The sequence below is a fragment of the Streptopelia decaocto genome (assembly GCF_964273445.1).
Source record: "Streptopelia decaocto genome assembly, chromosome: 9".
NCBI lineage: Eukaryota > Metazoa > Chordata > Aves > Columbiformes > Columbidae > Streptopelia > Streptopelia decaocto.
The window spans coordinates 16,184,613-16,208,943 of NC_138664.1; positions in this window are offsets into that span (position 1 = coordinate 16,184,613).

Genomic DNA, 24,331 nt, shown 5'->3' on the forward strand with positions numbered 1-24,331 from the left:
TAAAGAGATTTTTGTTAATCATTAGAATGAGATGACAAATTATATTTTTAGTAGCCACACTCACACTAAAATAAGAGCAGGACAGTAACTGAAAGAAAAATAGTTTAAAAGGAGCAGCCTCTCTATAATAGCAAATTTTTACTACACAAATGTGCTGACATGAATAATTGCAAACCATTTGAGAACATTTTATATATTCCAATTCATAAACTTGGATTTATTTTTAAGTATATTGCAGTCATAAAATAAATAGATAACAATTTATGAACCCTGTAGTTTTCACTTTTTTATGTTTGCCTTTTTATATTTTTTAAATGTGTATAATATATATACTTTTATATATATATATATTCTGAACTTAAATATTATATATACATAGTAATGGTGCTGGCTATATCTCTACCCCCCAAAAAAAACACAACAAAAATTAATAATTACTCAAGAATTATGCATGTGCTTAAAGAGGAAAAAAAGAGTCTGGGCAACATTTAAATTAGAAATAGGGCTAAAATCACCAATGCGTAGGTGTAAAGAAAGTTCATTTTACTAGTTTATTTCCAGATTCTCTTGCCTTGCTTTATTCCCTTCTTCAGGCATAGTTGTTTTATCTTGGCTACATATTTCTTGCCCTCAAAATATAAGTCATAGAGAGGGACAGGTGCTTGTTTTCCCTTGTATTAACAGGATGCCATTGAACAAGCCTTCAGGTTGCTTTTTCTCAGCAGGGCTTCTTTATAGTACAGCATTTGCTTTCCCACAGTACTGCAACAGTAACAGCAACCATATGTATGCAGACTGTATTCCACAGAGCCCTGAAATGCTTGTTTTATAAATGCAGCAATTACGCAGAGGTTAAATAATTTGAACAAGACGACATTCATTACCAGTCTGTGTAAAGAAGACATGGCCTCTAACCTCAGGTCTGCTCATTATTCTTAAGAAGTTTTGGAGCAAAATATTGAAAATGTTAGCATTTAAATGTAAACTTGTAAATATCATGATCTAGCATTTCCTTACCTCTAAGATGTTCTGCTGTTGGTATTGACAGGCAAAAAGGTCTCTGTCACAGTTAGTATGATCTGCCTAGAGTTTAAAAAAAAAAAAGGTCAGAGAGTAAGGTATTAACAGCTACTTCAGCTGCTTGCTACCTTATAGCCATTAGAGACACTAGCTGCATAAAACCATCAAGTTTGCTTGCCCAGATCCACAGCCTCTCTGGAGGATTCTCATCACCCTCACAGCCCCACTCAAGTCCTTCTTTCCTTCTCTCCTACCATCTGTCATGCTTCTGCCTTCCTATGGCATAAAGCTATTTATAAAGAGAAAACAACACATATTGTAGGCATCTACAATGCACATTATCCTCTCTAATTTCAGTTCTAACACTTATATCCATTCTGAGCCTGCAACGAGTTACAGAGATTCCAGAAGGGACATTAGGTGAGTTCTGAGTGGACTGCTTACACAGCAGAGTGAAGGTAAGCTTGCAGTTATATTCCCCAAAAGATAAGAACAGTAGGTTTTATTCTTCTGGACCTTTTTTAAGAGTTCTAGATAAACAACTTTGGCAGATGAAACTCTAATATTTCTCTCTCTTATACAGTAAATATGCAGAAAATTATCTTCTATGAGACTCCGTAGAAGAGTGTCAGACTATAGTGGAGTTTTTTGTTTGGTTGGAGGATGGGAGGGGCGAGGGAGTGGTTGGGTTTTTTTTTAATGCTTTGATGAAAAGATTCACAGAAGTATCATGTGATGCCTATGACTTTGTAGAGATATCTAAAGCTTCCAAACTTCCGTTTGGTCCTCAAAGTTCTATAACAGAAAGCCTATAAGAGACAACGACAATTAAACAGCAAATTAAATTCTACAAAACAAAAATAAATTCTACAAGACGATCTGCAGTCCAAGTCATCCTTAGGAAGTTCATGAAGGGTGCAAGAACTTGATGCAGTTAATTAGCAATTGAAGGAATGATGTACCAAACTCTCAAGCCTGTCATTTTCATTCTAATTGTATGAAGAGCTAGTAATAGATTATTGAATAAAAGAAGGTTCTAGGTTACATTTCCTAATGAATCCCCACCACACACTCGATCAGTTTCTTCTGATGTTTTCTCTATCTGCTGTCTCTTTACAGGTGCTCTGTACAGAATAATACACAGTTCTTTCTCATGTCTGGTCACATGAATCTGGCCCAAATAACATACTTCCAAATTTTGATGGAAAAGAGCTATTTTGTAGAGAATGATCAAACCACAGAATTAATACAATTTAGTGGACAAAATGAGCTTAAATGACAATCTGCCGAATCCTTAACTTTGGGAATTAATAGTTTCCCGTGCAACATTTGCTCTATGTACATCTCCTTGAATTAATTTGATGTTTTCTTCATCCATCACACTTTTTTCCTTCAGCCTATCCACATTTCTACACCTCACTGATTGCAGGAAGTTCGTTAGAGGACCACAGACATTCTGAAGCTTAACAAGAAGAGAGATAGATATAGGTGTATATATAGAGAGATACACATGACAAAACAAATTGTGGAATTTATAATCAGGCTTCATTCATCTATGTTGGATATATTACTTTTATAAAACAACTTTATTTCACTCCATGTCTTTTGACTTTAATATAACAAAGCATCCACTTGAAACTCCCACTTCACAAAATATGGAAACCGGGGCAAAGCTGTTAAAGGCCAGTTGTATACTACAACTTGAACTACATCCAATAGAAGTGCAAATTGCATTCCTTCTAATATAAGTAATTTAGAAAAAAAATTACTTATCTTGAATATAAATGGTAAGCACAACTTTCAGTGTTCTTATTACTGCTAATATCAGGCTGCAAGATCATTAGAGACCAGGTACGAAAGGACAAGACAACAGCGAGTTGCATCTTACATACAAATGCAATAAGACATTTATGCTTATAGATCAATAGAAAGTTTTTCAGAAACTCTATCTTTGTCTAGTGAAGTAAGTGAAGACACAGTCAATTATCTCTAAGAAGAAAAAGTCCTCTAGTCATCTTTTAAGATTGCTACATGAGCCCTTAACGATACTTTGATGGTAGCTCTGCAGCACCTAGAAGAGTTTCTCATTAAAAAACCCTTTTTATTATTCTATTTGGACAAAGTAATTTAACATATGGTATCCACAGAAAAACATTTTGTCAAAGGCCTAGGAAAGTCTTGTTTAACTCTAGATGTAAAAAAAAAAGCTTAAAATATATAAATAAAGCCACACACACCGAAGTCAGTTGAAAAGGCAAGAAGGACATATTTGAGTTATGAATACCTCAGAAGATTTAACTTGAACTAGAAATGAGGGGAAATAACTTTTCTTTTTAAACTGGTTTTGAATAATTGTAGCTAACTACTTAAAATTAAGGGGTTTGTGAGTTGTTGCTTCTCTGTCTTCTGTTCATACAGATCAGATCATCAGCATTTTAGCCACTGTTTGAAGCACATAGGCTGCAGGCCAGGACAAAACGGGTGGGGGGAAGAAATCAGGCTGGTTGCCTGCTCCTCCTCCTGACCTGGGAGACTGGGAGCCAGAAGGGGTTTGTTATTACCTAGTTAATTTGATTTTTAAAGTTGTTTTTATTATTGTCATTGAAATCAGTAGCATTTCTTGCCAGCCAATTGCTTTTATTACTTGCTAACTCTGGAAATATCTGATCAACAAGAACACATTTTTCTATCAAGTCAGCTGGGAAGTTTATTTCTCCTGTCATTACATCAGATTCTTATTTTACAGCTACAGACAGATTGTTATCAGCCTTCAGAGGCTTTAAAAATACAATATGGTTCCTGGCACTCCCAAGCAGACGGAGAAATGCCACCCACACAATTAGCAACACATTTTTTTTGACACAGCAAGCAAGTTTTGTTCTACAGATGTTTTGGAGTTAATTCTGCAGTAAAATCTGGCACAGAACAGAATCCCTAGTGCTCTAATGCATGCCACTTCTATACTGAACTTTACAGCAAATCTGCAATGCCTTTGCTGCTTCCTGGTGAGAAACAGGATCACTTCAAATATCCCTCAGTATATCAAACTTACGCCACTTCACTAGTACATGCCTATATCTGTACTTCACTAACTAAAGGCTCTCAGTATGAACAAGGTTAGCCATCACAGAATATTGCAAAGGCAATACCTTGCTGATGAAAAGCCTAGACCTATAAGCACTTGGTGTTACCGATACAGTTGCACATGCTTCATACATCTCTATTTACAGACCTGTGATAAGGAGCAAAATATCCCACTTCTAAATAACCCTCCTGGCATGTATGGAAGGTCTGGAAGTTCTTAGTGACAGATGAAGGTGACATGACTTTTCAGTTATTTTCTTTTTCCAAATCAACTTGAGTGGTTAAAGAGTCAGCACTATTATGCCTAAGGAACACAGTAACCATTCCTGATTTAGAAATAGTCAGGATTCCTAGAGAAAAAGCTTTGCTTTTCAACACTGACCATACTTTTGGCTGACATTTGAGGAGCTGTCTGATTTGCAGAGTAATTGTTTTTTGTTTTTTTATTTTACAGATCTAGGCAAAGGCATAATAATACTGTTTCAAAAAACACAGAACCAATTAGCAGACTTGGGACATTTCAACTGGTTTGAAAAAGAAATAAAATACTACTGTTAATAACTAAAAGCTTTTGCAAAGTCATAAGAATTAAAAGTGGGAGATATATTCTGCTCAGTTTGCAGGACCCTTTGAAGTAGCAAACAAAACCTTGTCTTTGAAAGGCAGTGGTGATGACAAATATTTTACTACTGAAAAGTAAATTTTCTTCTGCATTATTGTGTTCAGCCCGAGAATGCTATCTAAGGGCAGAAGCTGAAGAGACTCAGAAACATGGAAAGACATGGAAAGACTTGAGGCGGCACTACAAGATATGTAGTTAGTAAAAAAAGAGTTGTGGGCTTCTATTATTATATCCTCACAGTGGAAATCCAAAGGAACATGAGGTTAAACCGAACCCCAGTGACTGAAATTACAATACTTCCCCCTCTCTTTCAATGCACTGGAACTCCCTTTCAACGGCCACTGGAATTCAAGTTCACAACACATCTGAGACCAAGAGATTAAAACAAAGACTGGACAGCCAGACAGCTCTGGAATTTTCAAAATTGCTTAATGACACTAAGTGTCAAATTCTCATAAAAAATATACATAGAAAGAAAATTATCAACATTTTAATCTATTTGCTCCTAAGAGAAATTATTTTACTCATCCTTAAAAGAAAAACACTATGAAGTGGTAAAAGACTTACTATGGTTATTCCTGCCAAGCAAAAGTTTCCTACTCCCATCTCGCCAGCACACCAAAGTTATATGTCTAATAAAAGGTGTGGCCTTCTCTATGATACAACATTGAAAAAAGATGTAAGTTTTAATTGCTAAGAATTCTTCAAAGGTCTTCATCAGCCTTTAGTCATGAAAGATCTTTAGTTGTTTTAGTTAAGATTAACATACTCAGTTCACACATTCAGTTCTAGCAAATAGAACATGAATCTGAACAGTTTATTACTACCATTTTTTTTATTTTATTTTTTTTTTAATTCTTAAACAATTAAATGCAATCCTGCTAAAATTCTTACATCATTATTTGAATTGGCAACAAAGCAAATCCTGAACATAGCTGTAAGACTAACTTAATGGTCCAAAGATTGTGGCAGACTTGAAGCAGAAATTATACATCAGTCACAGTGAATTAGCAGTTGTCATAGGGATATTGGAGACCATTATTCCCTGTGTGCACATGTAACTCCTACTAACATTTACAGGGTTACCAAACACATTGAGAGAAAAGCTGGCCCAATTATGTGAACATTGTTGAAAAAGATTAACTGATTTCTCATGTAGATGGATAGAATGGAAGTTTTCAACACTGACTCATTGAAGAATATATGAGCACACACTGCTATTAAATGAATGCATGGAAAAGGATTGAAATCCTGCCTTCGGAAACAAGGCACTTACAAAGGTCAATATCAAACCCCAGGAATCCTCTCCTTCAGAGTCTGGACAAACTACAGGTCTGGGAATGAGGCCATGGATGCATGCCATGGATGCAGGCATGATTAGCCACACACACAACCTAATCTCTTCAGGGAATACTAGTGACATCCAACATAGGAGCCACCTAAAACAGGTGTCCAAATTAGAAGCCTTCAACACCTCATATAGTCAATGGAGCCTTCAGAGGGCTCACAAACGTAACTCTACCACTCTCCATTGAATATTAAAGAGGACCAGACTGCTGCTGCAGCTACTTAAATAGAAATTTCCACCATTTCCACCAGCAGTAAAACACAAACTAATTTTTCAAATCCACAGGAGGAAAATAACACTAAGGAAGGCATTAAATGAAAAACCATAGAATACCTCTCATTTAAGCAATGGCACAACAGCACAGTACATGCAGATGTCAAGGCTACCCAGGCTACCTGATGAACAGAACTGAAAGAACAGGTCCCTGAAAAAATATTACCTGCAGAGAGATATTACCTCTAGCTTTTGCAGCAAAGAGTTAAAGCAAGGTCATGAGATTGAGAAGTCTGACGAACTGAGTGCCAAAAGACATACATATGCACTCTCCCTTCCTGGAACATCTGCCACACATCTCATCAACACCCACGGGCACATTTAAAAGGCAGAATGTGACCACTTAGAAGCACTGCAGTCACATGGCACGGCAGAAGAACCCAAGAAGCACAGTACACTGTGTGTGATGCAAGTAGGTCAGAAGACTATGGAAGAAGATGGTATTTCTGAAAGAGCCTTCTAAGGACCAGCCAATGCATGGCATAGAAAACCTGTCCTATGCGAGTTTGTGACAAATCTAGTGACTGAGACTTTTCTGTGAAATATCACAGCCCCATGTCATGTGAACAATATGAACAGCAGTGACTTTTACAGTAACTATAAAAATGAGAGGACAGAAAAAAAAAATTAAATACAATTTTCCCCCTTAAATAATTTTGACTTGTCACAAGGGAGAAAACAAACAAACACCAACCACCCAACCTACTCTGGTCAAGCTCCTTTGTGAGCTCTAACTTTTTTGATACCTGGTCTTCCCTTCTGTCTGGCTAAGACTAATCAAGCAATACCTCTGATTTTTCTTTGACAATTGCTTGGCTACCCTTCTGGATTACCATTGCCTAACAGTGTGTAATTTTTGCTAAAGAATTTTAAGAGATGTGATACTGGCTAGATGAGATTTAATATTCACTGTCAGTCATAACAGCTCTTTTTCCCATCCAAACAGGCAGTCTTGTTGGGATGACCGAATGCTTGAACTGCCTCTGTTAATCTTGAGGACCACACCGTTAGTGGCTATCATAAATGAGTAGACATTGAAAAGATATGCAAAAAGCCTGGACCATCATGTTATGCTGTTTTGAGGGCAGCCATGAATTTCACCATGCATGATGCTTTTTGCATATATATTCATTTAACAGGATTATAATCCACATGTTGATACAGCATTTAGGTACCTGGGAAGGGGCAATAATAGTACTTCTTTTTCCTGGATTCACAATATTGCTGTAAAATAAAGATTGGAGTATGCTTCAAAATGTGCATAACTGAAGGAAAGTGCTCTAATAACAACATTGTTTTCTTTGGTTAAGAGCTTTTTCATATAAATGCATACAGTACAATGTAAAAGCACATAAATATCTGACAAGAGGCAAAAATAAGTCTATGTAATGATACAAGATTTTTTACTTACATGAAGAACTTCTATCCACATGAACTTGGAGAGAGAAAATACCCGAGTTTAAATATGCAATATTTTTCAGGGGTTTTCTATTTTCCTGTTGCTTCCTGAAAGAAGCTCCAAGCCACTGGCATGAGGGGAAAATATTCCATATCCACAGAGAGATAAAAGTTCTTTACCAAGCATATCGATCAGAAATTCAGGTCCTACAGCAGCCATGGTAGCCTAAGAAGCACAAAATTAGGTGGACATAGAGCTAGTTTTGCGACTGATAGCTCCAGGGCCAGGAACATTGCAGAACACTATGTATTTCAAGACCAGTTCACGAAGGTAGAGTGTTTCTTCCTTTCCATCCCCCCGCTTCCAAAAGGCAATTAGAAGTAGCAACTCAAAACTACAAAAAATAATATTTCTCTAATTCAGACAAGAGATGCTATAAAACCACTGTTTAGTGGTAATCAGTCCCTAAATCAGTCTTTATCTTCATTACTTAGTTTTAATAGTTCATTTAATCTCATATAATAATAACTTGGGTAATAAGGACCTAGCCAAGTTTGGAATCCTACCACAATAATTAAAGGGCTAATTAACACATATGAGGCTATCTGGAAAACAAACAAAGCAAAACAACAACAACAACAAAAAACAACAACAACAACAAAAACCAACCAAACCAAACAAAAAAAGAAACAAAAGCAAAAAAACCCACCAAACAACACAACAACAAAAAAACCCACCACAAACACCAAAAACAAACAAAAACCCCACCTGATTCCTAAATTCAACGATTTATACATGAAAAGAGAGAACTTAGGCCTAGGATTCAAAATCTGAGGATTTTCAAGCAAATTGGTCTTCATGTTTTCAGATTTTACTATACCTCAGCTCACAAATCAATTATCTTTGAAAAAAAACAACCAACCAATCAACCACAACCAAAACACCACACACAAAACCAAACACAATTACCAAAGCAGCCAAAAGGAACAAATGCACTAAGCTTAGCGCCAGTGAAGTATTTCTTTTCAAGTTTAGCGTTCTTTGGATATGGTTGGATTTGGTTAAATTGGGCATATCTAAAGAGAAAACATTTTCAATGTGAGGACACTGTACCTGTTCTTCATCTAACTTGCTGTTCTCTGCCACATCCAGCTGCTGTCTAGAACAGAAATACTTGTACCTTCAGCAGGATATGGAACTAAAGAACAGTGGGACTTTTTTTTCTGGTTCCCACCATCTTTTTCCTCTTCACAGTTTGACAGAAAACAACAGATCAACTTAATTTATATCCTAAATTAGAAACAAAGTGTCTGGTATTTTGGTTTGCTTCTTTGTTCTTTTTTTATCATCACATTGAGCAGAAATGCCCTGAAAACCAAAAGTTATCCCTAAAAAGAACCTGGACAAGTCTATTACCTCCCTGCTGCCCAGAGAGGCAGGGGCAAGAGAACTCCCATTTGGCAATGCACATTCTCATGTTTTGGGTGCTCTAGCCTGTCTTTTTGTCCAGTTATAGACTATTGGAAGGGTCACTGTCCTAACCCAAATTCCTGCTCAATCCTCTCCCCAATATATAACAGAAAATAAAAATCATCACTCCACTGCTGCTGCCAAATATTTTAAAATAAAAAAATTACAAACAACTTAGCACTAACAGGCAGTTAATACACCAGTATTTAGTTCCTGTCAGCTCCTTGATTACAATTCTATGCTTTACTAAACAACATCTTCCCCTTTGACTCAGCACAGGGCTATTACTGGCCTCTGGAGAGGAAAGGAACGATTTAAGGACAGAAACAGCAAGCAGGAAGTGCTTTATATCAAAGGAGGCAAAACTGTTTTTTCTAAAAACACTGACACGCATCTCAGAACACAAAAGGGCAGGATGCTTTCTAATGCCAGTCTTTACTGTAAGGTTTAGTCACGGCTAAAAAATTAACTACTCATCTATCTAGTTCTCTGCTTGAGTTCAGAAACTGGACAGTAAGTGGGAAAATCCTTAGTCTTTATTGTTTTTCCTATATTTCTCGGTCTTTATCCTTTCTCCTGAAGCAGTAACAGGCTATATGCTGACTAAAAGCAATCCCAGAGAACATTGGAACTAAAGATTCTACAGCCCTAGCCGTAAACCCTAGCTCAGGCTGGTTTCCCACACTGTCCAATACAGCCACAGCCAGCAGAACTCAGCCCCCATGTATAGACTGTGAAAAGAGGGCGGCTTTTGCCAACAGAATTTACTGGAAGTGTTACCTAGACAAAAGTCTCAGAAAAAAAATTCAGCTTTGGCTGACACTACAGGAGACCTAATTAAATAGTTGATTTTTTTTTTTCTTTCTCTCTCTAGGCAAAGAGCTGAGTTAGGTCCCATCAGAGGTTTGTTGATAGGCTGTTTAATGATAATACCATAGAACTCATCTAGTTTCCTTATATCCATAATGCAGACATTCTTAACTAAGAGCACTAGATGGTCTGTGAATCTGAGATAAGATTTTATCCTGTAAAGCCTCTGAAGAAATTACTTTTCAATAGTTACCCATTTACGCAGCTGCTTTTGGATTGTTGCTTTTTCAATTTGAAGGGAGCACAGAGTACACTGTACAGCCTGAATTTACCCTAGGACATTTAGCTATGACTCATCCCAGTACTTTTGCTGCACTTACTTGTGAGCAAACAAGTACTCCCGGGCCAGATGGGTAGATGCCACATGTCAGTCCAGGATTTAGTGACAGGAGGAAAAACTTGCATGCAGCAGTTTAAGCGTTTGCAATGCATGGGACTTTTTCCAAGCAGATATTCAGTAGGCTAGGTGCTTCTTGGAGCCACTGCTCTCAAAGCCATAGGCCTTACTTGCACATGGTATTTCCTCCCCCAGTATCATGTAAGGATGCTATTTTCTGACACACATATGCAGCAGTGCATAGCTGTGATCAGCTCTGCTCCTGGACGTGCATTCTGGACACCAGTGGCAGGAAGGAAGAGAGCACTTCGGAGCTCTACACTGATTCATTAGAAAAGTGCTTCTCCATGATACTGGATTCTGCAGTTGAATATCCTTAAAATTAGTTTGGGTAGCACCAGTTTTTTGGGGGAGGGGGCATGTGTGTTTTTGTTTGTTTGTGCATTTTTGTTTGTTTTATTTTGTTTTGTTTGTTGGGTTTTTTTCCATATTAAATACTACCACCCAAAATAAAACAAGACTAAGCCAACTTGCTCTGTCAACATCTAGGGTGGACACAGTCCCCAGTGCTGTATTTCATGCTGTGTGATTGTCTGCATTATCTCCAGACTACCCTGGACGTAAGCCGAAAGTTATTTTTGTTGCTCACTCCATTATTTTCTTCAGTCTACGACAAAATATGAAGATGAGACTCAGTTTCACCAATTTTAAATACGGAGAGATTACTATCAGCAAATACTAAACATTTCACATTACAAATACACTGGTTTGCCCCTGTTTTCTCAAATATACCAATGTTTTTACCTACCACTAGAGCAGCCTGCGCGATATCCTGCTATCTTGATGCAAAGCACACTACGAACTCCACCATGAGGAATGGCATTTAGTTCATGCTGGCTGTCAGAGGGGGCTGCAGTTCTGAGCCCATTACAGGACAGTCGGGCTAAGGTTATGCCTCTCAGTTTTATTGGAGAGAGACTGCAGCTTCCACATGGTGCCCTTGCAGGTTTCTACAGTGACTCCATGAAAGACAAATCACTAATGTTTAAAGGTTTCACTCTGGGTCCTAAAATTCTATTGCCTTAGAGATACAAACAAATCCCAGAACACGTACAGCACAACATTAAGCCACAATGCTACACATCTATTCCATCTATTCCAAACATATCATTCTCATGTACACAGATCTGTAGATGTAGGTCATAGCTGTCCACAGGGACACAATTATTTTCCAAGATCATTATTCTGCTACAGTTAACATACAAAAGAATAGAATGAAATCAACCTGCTGTATAGTTTGCCTTTCCTGAACTTGGCTTTTCTGGTTCTAGGATTCCTACCGTTACTCCTCTGAGAATTACAAGCACATTGGTCATAGCCTAAAGAGCAATAGACACATGGCACAGGAGAAACAACCACGCTTTATACATTTTTTCTAGCAGATGGATCAGAGGCCCTCTTGCCTTGCTTTAAAACAAAGGGAAATAAAACAGAGGGGCTTACAACTAGTTCTAAAATCAAAATGCCCCTTTCTTATCAAGTGGAAAGCCTGCAGGAAGACTGACATCAGCCCATGAGATACAGTCATTACACACCACTACCTTCAACAAAAGTTTTATTTTTGAACCAGCATACAAGACTTTAAGGCTTTCTTGTAAAGAAAGAAAAAACAACCTGTACAATTACGATGTTCTCTAATTTTCACAGAAATCTATAGAAAGTGTTCCATTGGCCTTAAGGCCTTAGAAATTGGGCCCATAATAAGAGGTGCCCTTCTCACTTTACTCCAAATTGCCTCAAATGGCCTAATTAAACATATGCAGCAAGTGTCATGAGGTCTGTCTCTTTGACTGTTGCACCTCAGAGGTGAAAAAGAAAGCATGAGCATCAAGGCCTACAGAAGGAATACAAGCAATCTGTTCCATAGAGCTGATGCACTGAACAGAAACAACCTATAGTTCATCACTTTGATGCTGACAATTAAGTGTAAATTGCTTCTTACTAAACCAGAATCTCTTAAGGCTACTAAGGTTAAGATAACCAGAATATTAAAAAATAATAATAATAATAAATATATATTTCAATCAATTTTGCCTATATTCTTATGTTTATAGCAGTAGCAATGGAAATACCATTCATGTATATTTAACATGTTTAAAACAGCTATTTCCCTAAATAAGAGAAAGTTATTTGGCTTGGTTGAACCATCCCTGTTAAAATGACAGAACTTAACCCTTCCAACTCAAACACTCCGTAGAGTTGACTCACATTAATTCTCCATCCTCCTCCTGCCTCTAAAAAAGCATTCCAAAAAATCATACTCATTTCCCTCTGAGTCTATAAATGTTATAATATCAAAGGTGAATGTGCACTTTCCTCCTATCTTTTTCTTTTTTTTTTTTTTATTACCAGCCATGTGCTGGTAATAGCTAAAAAAAAATCTGTATTTGACCATACTACTTTTAGCCTGTGGTAAGGTAAAGATGTTCCTAGGCACCTCTCAGGCCTCCGCTATGGAATAATAGCCATTCAGTAATGCAAAAACTGATGGCAGATTAAAATCTCCGTTTTATATTTTTACATGAGTACTTGATCTGAATTTCCTTAAGAAGAAGAGGCATATCTTACTAGAAGAAGTATCGCACAGCTTCAGATAAACATTGGCCCTTCTAGCAGCAGGTTCACAACTGTCTTTGCCAAAAACTATGTTCCTCCATGACACTAAAATTAAAACCTAACTGGACATACAGATAAGTGCTTCTGTCATCCTTAGTCCATTTTACACATGCCAACTCATAGATAATGTTCTAGAAATCACAGAAGAATGTAGGTTGGAAGAAGGGTTGCTAGTCCAGCTTGCTCATCAAAGCAGGTCTAATTTTGAAGTTACCACAATATAGCTTTATCTTATAATAAGGTGGCCAGACATCTTAAGGCCACTGAAGCACATGCTTACATCCACGCTTTTCACATCTTATGCAAAACCACAAAGTGAGATGTTTACATTGGCAATAATTCCTGTGGAAGTTTATAAGGTAACGTCACAGGTGGAGAAAGGGCTTATATACTTCTCCGAGCTTATAATATTCCAAATCAAAAGCATTCCCTGATGACAGCTGTGGGTTCTGGCTTGAAACCATCTCAGTCTCCAGTCAATACTATGAGTTGAAATTATGCTTATGGATGTACCACTGACTTAGGGCATTTTAGCCTTGGTTGTGTCAGAAGATACACTTTGTTTTTCTCAGCTGAAAATGCTCAAAATCAGTCTAGCTGATAGACAACCCCAAATGCTTGATTTTACCTTTACCCTTTGCCTCTTGGCAAAATGTTACAGCGAAGTAAATTAGTAGAATAGAAAATTGCTAAAAGGTCTTCAAGTTGTTTCTTTGAAACCGGATGGCCATGAGAACCCTTACAAATGAAATTATACTAACTTTCAGGAATGCCACAATCAAGACAGAATAAAAAACAGGTATTATTTGCAAAAAGAGAAGTAGCTTATGATTGATAGGCATCCAAGGGAATGCCCTCTCAAAGAAAAGAAGTTTAAAGAGTATGTTCTTCGGGAAGGGAAATACAGCTACAAGCTTTCCCTGTCCTGAAGATAAATGCAGCATTAAATCATCAAAAGTTTTTCCAAACTACATTTAAAATTTATTTAGTGGGTAAAGCTTAATTGACCCAACTTAGTTCTCTGCAATTCAATGATACTGAGAACAGAAGACTGGAATGGCTGTAAAACACCAGACGGTAAAGGTCAAAACAGCACATTTCACTATCAGTTTTCATTGGCATTATGTAACTTCTCTGAAATTCTACTCTCAAAGCAAAATGACTACAATGGTGTTGTATGAAGTGTGCCCCCTCCTTCTCTGACAATTACTAAAAGAGCAAGGGAGAAATCAGACTTGCACGGAATTAGTTCTTACTCATTATTGAAGGTTTTTAAGAGTCAATGAAACAGTATTCACCTATTACAGCTCATCATCTCAAAGAATGTAATCTCCTGGGTATGGCAGCTGCGCTGTTTCTCAAAAACCTCCCTCTGCACTCACAGAGATCATCACTGCTAACTCCATCTCACACATTTTATAAGCCGTCATTCAAAGCAAAGCATTAGGAAGCAATAATATTTTAGAGCAACCTGTTTCCTACTATCCACACTACATTTCTCTATGTAACATGAACCTTTCTGAGTGAGAAAGACTGAACTTTCATTAGTCAAATAACCTACCTCACAATTTTCAAGCAAAATAGAATTGTCAGCTAGTTTTGGACTATGTATGTACTTGGGAAGATAAAACAGATGCACTAATTATTTCTATCGGATCCTCTGCAAGCTTTCTATAGACACCCATTTTCCGTATCTCATACCCATAAACCAGAAGCCGTGCGATATCCCTTCAGGGATTTTGTTCTCTGCAGTGAATCATAAAGGAGTAAAATTTAGATAATAGCTCTTTTCATCACTATTTCGACCTGAAATAGATCCTAATAATGAATTTATTGCAGCAATTTATGTTATTTTTATATTTTTAGATGCAACTTCCTAGTGAGATATTCAAATTGTGCCAAGATAAACATTTACTTCAGCAGGGCTAATGAGGTTCAGTTTACAAGCAGATAATCAGACCCGTATATATGATCAGTTTGGATTGCTTCAGACACATTCTGTTCCATAGCAAACCAACAACTGGATATTCATCTGTGGGGAGAATCCTGTGTCATCTTTAAGGATGGTTCAGCTGAAAACACTACAAGGGAACCTATTATTATTGTAGCAATAAGAAACCAAAGAGCCACTGGTGTTGAAGAGAAATATTTTAAAAGGTACATGGCTTTTGACTATTTTCACAATGAGGGATCATGATTGCTGCATTTTGTAGAACCAAAAGATTACAGCCAGTGTTGATTAGAACAAAGGATGCCAGCAGATGCCCAATATGTGTGACATTTGAAGCCACAAACACCCTTACCAGACATAAGTTTTACTGCAGGCCTCCTCCACATCTGTTGATACTTCAACAGACCTGCTCTGCTTCACATGCACAGAACTACATGAAGTAAAATAAAGACTTGATCTGCTTTCCTTGGAAACAGGTGAGCTCTGTTACCCAGATATTTATCATTATTTTTTTTAATTGTATTTCATCCTCAAGAAGAAGAGTTTTAAAGAATTTACAATACAGATCTTAATTGGATACTATGCCATCTTCTTAAGCATGATTTGCAAGAGAACATCAAACAACTGGCTAGAGCAACTGCATTGAAGAAAAGAAAATGAAAGAGAAATCTTTATCCAAAGGAAGTTTCTAAAATGATATTTTCTGTACTTCACATGAGAAACTTGTGTTACAACTTACAAGGACAGGCTAAAGTGTCATCTGAACTTTAACTCAATCTAACACGATTCATTATAGACCTTTTCATTTATTTTTATTTTTACAAAGTAGCCTGCAACAGCAAAAACTTAGCAGAACTTTTAGAAGCAATTATTGCAACATTTGGGGTGAAAAATTAAAATCGCATCTCTCAATTAAAAAGAAAGTTCACAGAATTTTTTGTAATCTTATTTCACATGCACACACATAATTACAGTTCTAATATTTTCTAATAGAAATTTTAATGAATGGATAGATGCTTATTTATAAGTATGACCAGAGAGTTCATCTCACGCCTGCAGAAATCTCAACTATAGCACTTAATCATTTTGTATAAGTACCAGTCATACTTCTCCCATAAGAATTTTTTCATAAGCACTTAAAATTGTATCATACTATTTAAATCAGAAGCATAAAAATGTGATATAAAATGTAAAATAGTATTAGGAAGTGGCTGGAGAACAGTTGCTTTGCTCTGTATCTTATACCTTCAAAACAGAAATCTAAAGCAGAGGAAGACTTATAATAGCAGTTAATGAATATATAAGTAGGCTGCAATGAATTCAGCAGATATGTTCCTTTTTAAAACTTTCCTTCTGTATTATAGTCTTCCTTTTTATCTCATTTTGCTCAGTCCAACTCTTCTGACAGCTATCAACAGCAATAGCTAAAAATACCACAGGTTTTCCTACAGAAAACCCTACCAATACTGACTGCTAAATCCAGTAGTGCATTTCAATTTGATGACTCATATCTCTTATTTCATTTTAATCTCCCTTCCTTTCATGTTGAGGACCTGAAGTTTTACAGTTTCATTACAGCGAGCTCCTTTGCCTTCTGTCATATACCTAAAACTAAGTAGGACAAAAAGGAAAAGCCTACGGTGGCTGTCACTAGCACAGTTGTGCTGTTTTGGTAGCAGGCTTTAGCAATTTACAGTTTCTCTAAAGCCTAAACAAAAAGAGCAGAGACAGGAAGAAGAATTCTTAGTAATGTCACTCTGCTTGCCACAGAGTAGGAAGGTTTAAGAAGGAAGTATCCGTTTTCTCTTTCCTCTTCCTTCCCTAGAATGCTCAAGCCTGTAGAAACTAGAAGAACAGCCACACTCTGATTTTAAGCTGTGCATTAAACAGAACCAAAATAGATGTTCAAATATAAGACTTAAGTGTTTGTTATTGTGGGTTTTTACTGTTCTGCTCAAACAGAATGACTACACTTACATGTGGCTATGATTAAGGTTGCGCTGTCACTTGTTATTTAAGATAACCAGTTTGGTTTTTGATTAGTCATTTCAAGGTCAGACCAGTCCATCTTGTCATGTGTTTTGGTAGAGACTGGGACTCAACTTGGACAGATAAAAGACATTTCTATCATACATTTCCGTTAAACATCCGCAGCTGCTTCTGACTCAGATTTGGTTTAGATACGTAAGCATAGGCATGTGAAACTGCAGCATACAGGCAGGCCCTCAAAACATCTAGTCTTCTTTAAAAAACAAAACAAACCAGAAAGTTTCTAGAAAGTTTGGTACTCCTTTCAGGACAAGTAGTGCTAAATCAATGACCATGAACAGTTACAGTTATAAGAGATGGTGGGATCAAAATATTTACCCTCATGCTGGTTGGTGTTCTTCGACATTTGTGAACTTATACCTACAAATATGCAAGTCCACAGTTGTAACATGAACCCAGGTCTCATTCATCCAAATAAATGTGAGAGGGGAAAACTGAGTATACGATCTACTAGCATATGGTATGTGTTTTCCAAAAGCAAACCAAAGCTAGTTGCTCAAGGCACTCTGACATTATGAATATAGTATACTCCCTATTCTAAGTCCTTAACTCAATGATCTATATCATACAGCTGCCTGCAGTCACCAGGCCATCAGTGAACTTGAGAGATAAGAGCAGCATTTCTTCACAGAAAGTTTGAGGTTTTGATTTTGCAAAAGATTAGTTAAAATATAATTAGCTTCTGACGGTCAAATTAATTCCAGATTTGTTTTTTCCTATGTTGCAATGAAAAATAGCTTAAACTCTGAAAATGTCAGTTAGCTGTCAAGCTATTATATATTTAACTACCACACTGCACTTAGGCGGAAACGACATTTGAATAAACAGATGGTGTTGCTATGGGGTTATCATCATTAGTAGAAGCTGTAGAAGCACACATTTGACTCTGGAAATGGCAGATATGAAGGACAAGAAAACAATGTGTTATACTGGGCATTTCCAGCAGCAAAACCATGATTATACTAAATTTTTGTTTCATTCTTCCGCTTAATAACATAGTTTTACTGTCAGGGTTGCTTGAATTCCTGAGAACTAAATAAGAACTGAATCTTGCTAGCTAATTCTCAATTAATTTCAGGAGTATTTACTTGCATTCCTGTCTCCTTTGCTCCCTCCTCTGAAATCCCTGGAAAAGTTAATGTGTGATTTTGGTTACTTCATCCAATCATTGATGTAGCTGGGAGACTATTGAGAATAGATTGTCATGCTGTTTTAGGAACATGATCACCAGTAGGCAGCTAACACATTTAGTCAATGTTATTTAAACAGCTAGTGTGGAATAATAATAATTTTAAGAGCTATGAAAATAAAGAACTAGAGTATTCCAATTCATCCAAAGAAATGCAAATAGAAGGACCGTAAAGATTTTCATGACACATGTCATTACTTGTATTAGGAGTTGAACTTCACTGAAAATGGACATCACACTAGGAGAGAGGCACTGTCTTATTTCAAAGAATTGCTTTAAAAATGCAACATCTAGAAATTTTCCAAACTATGACATAATTTTCATCTGCTTAAGCACTGAAGAAAATAGCATTTCAAATTAGTAACAAGAGGGAATGAAACGGTAATCATGGACAATTTTTCATCAGCTGGTTTTGTAAGTGAATAATAATTCAAGAACGCTGGATATAATTTTGACACTATACTTGTGGATTACTTTGAGATTTAAAAAGTGACTGGTTAGATTTCATTTTGACCTGCTTGTATTTCAGTCATGTACATATAGAAAAATAACAACCATTAACCAATCAGTTCAGCAACACTTAGAAAAGCACTTCCACAAAAGTAATTCTGATATGCAGCAGGGACTGTGACTATTACTTCAAAATTCCTCTGTGTACTAATACAAGGATGAACCTGCAGGAAAAACCTTAAGCTTTCTTGAAAACCTTACCACTAATATGCTGCTGCACTACAAAAATCTAGCAAAGTCATATCAGTTGCTGGCAAAGATTAAAATATGGCAAACAGGATAATCCCATTACTTATATAATGGTCTAATAATAGTTCAGTGTCAGAATCTTACTGAACTTTTAGACAAATGATAGCATTTTATGTACAGCCATCTTCAGGGCAGTGGGAGTATGGAGGTACTGAGCAAAATGAGGGCACGAAAGAAAAACAGTAACATGTTAAACTGAACAAAAAACAGACCATAAAAATATCAGTGAGAACCATTTTTCAGGCGTAATACAGTAAAATAAGAATGTGAAAGATCATATTACAGTGGACAGAAGTAAATATGCTTATTTTGTTAACAACAAAATTATACATTAAGGACACTTACCTACCTTTTTATAGACACCACACAAATCACTCTTCAAAGAACTTAAATTCTGAGGGGTTTTTCTGCTGTTGTAACAGTCCTGGTTTTGATCTGGATCATAATAAAACATTCCAATTCACAAATAAAAAGGACTTTGCACAGTCCTTAGCTTTACACATCTCAGGTCCCTGAGAACAAATCCCCAAACCAAGCTGCTGGGCAAATTTGTTTCCATATCTTCTTTCACGTTGTTCTGTAGAATGATGAGCACCCCATGCCCTCCTTCCTTCAAAGTGGGATGTAACTGCATTTTATTTGCAGTATACCTGGCAGTGATGATAAAGCTTTCATACTCTACTGATAATGAAAAAGTGCAGTATAGATAGCTGCCTTTAAGTAGAACCTTCTTGCCACGTACAAAGCCAGTATTCTCTACGCAGATGTACTATTATAGCATCTTTTAAAGCCATTGCTATTTACAATGGTGACCAAGTAGCACAATCATTAATTTCATTTATATCATTGTGCCTAGCATGCAGATATCTTTCCAACACACCCCAGATCATTACCTCTAACCAGAGATTAGAACCCCTGACATTTTACCCCCCAAAATAAGCATGCAAACAGTTTCAGTCTACCTGCAAAAACAAAGCCATCCAGGAAATTATAAACAATCTGAATTACATGTTAGATCTGCAATAATTAATTGTAAATAAGATATTGTAATGATTATAAACTACCTCAGAGCATTCAGCCAGGAGTTGGTTTGTGAACAGTTTTTATAATTCTTTCAGCAATGAAGAAGCAGCACCCCAGGAAAAGAAGTTTAACTTCACAAGCCAAGATAATGAATGCATACAAATTGAGATTCCTCCCCACTCCTCTCAGAGGCAACACTTCCTGCTCTCACAATTTTATCATGACTCACACTATTTTTAGTGCTTTTCTTAGAGTCTCTGCTGCTGGAATCATGCCTGAGAGTCTTAGCATTAATTTTAAGAGATTTCCACTCCCCTGCATCCTGAGAAAAGCTTGAAAATGTGAAACCAGTGCAGCCTACAGGCTAAAAAAAATAGAATGAACACAAAAAAATTCAAGGTGGGTTTAATTTTATTTGAAAAAAACCTCATGATTTCTAAGCTGATTCCTTGAGTAGCAGAAGCGAGATAATGCATCAGCTCCTCACAGCTGAGTGTCTGCTGGAATCTCTCCAGAGCAAATGTAAGGCACATCAGCAGTTTTCCATGGAAAAAAATATGCAATGCCATTTTAACTGCTCTTTCTATGCAGTAGATATTCTTACTCTTCACAATACTAATCCATCTTCTCTTAAAAGTCGTAATTTTAAAGAGAATACTTGACCTTTTGAACTAAGAATTAATATTATTTCACGCACACACTATTTCTTGTTTACAACAAGATAATTTTCTTTCTCTTCTCTGAAAAACTAACTCTTCTGCAACTAAGAGCATCTTCCAGGAGCAGATAAAACTAAGAGTTAGATTACCTGCAAGAAAGGTGTAAATACATGTTAAGAAGGAATATAAAATCAGGCTTCCTTAAGGGAAAGATGATGCTTTTACATTTGCCTTAATATAGCTACTTGCTTTTAATTATATGTGCAGTTGGAATTTAAAAGTGAACGTTAAATAGTTTATCTGCTTTTATTTTATTATTGAGCAGTTTTTAAAAGCTACCACTAGATGGTGCAACATCTTCAATAATTCATAAATCTACAGCACTTCCGTGTGCATCTTCCTTCCTCAACCCCGAAATGCATTCAGCAAAAGCAGGAGACACCACACAACTGCAAAGCAAACTTATCTTCTATAATTTCTGTTCATAAGCAGTCAGAACTAGCTTTCCCCTAGGCATAATAATTCACTCCCTTCTTTGGCATTCTTTTAAACAAGAGGGAAAATGAAACTGCTATGATTCTCTATGGCTCTGAGAGCTACAGGAGGAGGACAGTGATAAACCACTGCAGATCAGGGTATCCAGAATGCTGTTCTTGGACTTGAGAAACACAAATTCAGCTCCCTCTTCTGCTGCACAGTCTAACTCAGCAAACCCAAAACCAAGTCTCTTAACCTCATTGCACCTCAGCATCTGGAGGTAAAAATTATGGAGCTGTTTATTAGTACTTGCAACCTCAGACGGATGCTGAAAGGACAAATACATTTCAAAATTATGCCATATTCCAGAACTGTAAAGTATTTTAGTATAGGTATGAGAAGCATATAACGGCTTGGGCATTCACTTTCCCTTGGCCTATAGTACTTTAAACACATGACTTTTGATTAGTTTTAAAATGAGCTATGATGACTTTCAGAAGTCTCCTACCTGCTACTGCAGAGGATCAAACCCAGTTACTCAGGAAATGCCTCTACTGTAACCTTACTTATTCTTTTAGGGCCTCCTATTTCATCTTCTGAAGCTCTAGATTTTGTAGAAAGCATGGTGGGTCAAATGTATTACCATGCAGCTAAAATGGTTAGTTATGCCTACCCTGGTAAACAGCATGGCTGGATTTTTATTTTAGTAATTTTGTTTAAACATTTATCGAGAGTATCAGCAACCATTTATTACAAATTAAGTTAAACTGATAAATAAAACAAAATGTCTTCTCCAGTTCTAGATGCACAGATAGGAAGTTCTGAGCTTACTTTGTTCACAACCAGCAGAACAAGAAGCCTAAAGTCTGTTACTCCAAAACACATTTTTTAACGATCATCAGTAAACAGATTATAACCAAAGTTATGAGTAATGTGCATTTACGCCTATAAGAAAAAGGAAAGTGTTGGATAGATAGCATTAGAAAATTACCTTGTCTACATAATTGACTTTTATCAGCTCGTAGACGTCAAACAGCCTGTTCAATTAATCAGGTATGTATGATAACACACGGAAAGCACACCCCTTCATTCCACAGGGAAGAAACCTCCACCCAGCCATAGCTACCCTCCACATGAATATTAGGGGAAAAAAAAGAAATGCTGAGTAGCCCATACACCTATAAGATAGACCAGGAACTGCTACAGGAACTGAGAAATTCCCTATAGCACATGCAACTGGGAGGAAGAACATCAGCTTAGAAAACAGATTTGAAAAAGAAAGGAGACTGTGCCTAATGCATTAACAACTAAGACCTGAAAACCAAGATGCAGGAGAAGACTCTTCTCACTCTGGATGGATCATGGGATAAAATTCCACCAGAAGATGACAGGACCTCCTCTAAGCTAAGCTAAAACTTTGGTGAAAGCATCACCATGGTGCTCACATGGCATAGAAGAGATTCAAGCTTGTGGCTTTTGCTACAGGAAAGAACATTTATTGGATACAGACAATACATTCAGCTGTTAAGCCTTTTACTGCTCTGAAAACATTTACTCTGCTTTAAAAAAAAAAAAAAAGAAAAGAAAAAAAAAAAGGCAAACAAACAAACCCACCAAAGTAACAAACAAAAAACCCAAACAAAACAAACAAACAAAAAAACCCACCACCAAAAACAGGAACAATCATCAAGTCTGTAAATCTTTGCCAGATTGTCAAAGGGAAATGGAACTGGCAACCTTACAAGCTCAGAAATGTACCACAGGATTTATCAGGATCTAAACTGCCCAAAAGGGAAAGCAAGTGTGCCCTTTTCTCCCTGGGCTGCACTAAACAGAAGTGTGTGATAAATATGTCAAGAATATAAACAACAGACATGAATACAGTTGCAAAAAGAGAGAATCAAAGTCCAACAATAATCCAATAGCTTGATTATTAATGGGGGGAAATGTACAATAATAATAATTCAGTTACAGTCAATTTCTTTTCATATACAAGTCCTTTATAAAATGGAGTAATGCAGCCATATAGTTACTAAAGAGCTTCACTGTGTAAAGTTCAGAAATAGTGATGTAGCCTTTTTCAGTTGGTACTATTCCCATAGAAAGTAGAAGAGAATCTCCTTTTCATTTAAGGATGACCAGAAAACAATATAAATAAATACTGAGGGCACATCTACACTACAAGGCCCTTTACTAGCATAGCAAGTGATCTACATCACTACTGTTATATAAAAATGGCCTATATCAGTAAATCAGAATAGCTTTTGGCCAACCCATGAACTGAGAGGCATCTTATCCCAAAATGAAATATTATGCCATCTCCTTAAGTACCATAAGGAGAGCTGATCTAATCACATACTTCTATGCTGGCAAAATTGTTTTTACACTGGAAGGTTTGCTATGATGGGGTTTTTGTCAGTCCAAGCCTCAACTTACATTCACACAAGTACAACTACCTGCTATGGTGAAGGAAGTGCCACCTTCAGTGTCTTCATCCCACAGTACTGCTAGAGCACCTACCTAGCTCACTACATCTCACTTCCTCTGAAATGGAGGATGAAGCCATTTTAGCAAGGTCTGTCCTTTGTAAGATGGTAGATACTATTAACACCTAAACTGGATGAGAATCCTGTCCTACCTTCCTGCCTTTTCTGTTCCTAACAAAGCTCCTGCCACTTGGTTGCAGATTTGGCCTCCATCCTCTTTGTTCAAATGCTGCTTCACACACGGCAATATAGTCCTACTGCAGACAGGGCCACTACAGAGTAGGGAACCAGCTGAAGAGAAACAAGGCACAGCGGACTCCAGACCACTCTGAATCCCGGCCTCAGATAACCCCTACAGCTGCTGTGGGAAAATGGTCTTTGTTGCCCCAGGAGCATGACTGCTGGCAGTTCTCTTTTGAGGCCAGGCTGTCGCTTTCAAGTTCAGCCTCCAGCTGACAGAACTTTAGCTTGAGTGCCCCACCGCAAGCAGGATGACACGGCCACTCTGCAGAGCAGGAGAGATCCAGGTGTGAACCAGTCTTGCAACCTAAGAGAAGCTGTATCAGAAAGCATTTCACAACCTGCACCCCAGGTCAGCCCACAAGAAATCACATACAGTACATTGGAATAAGTAAAGGT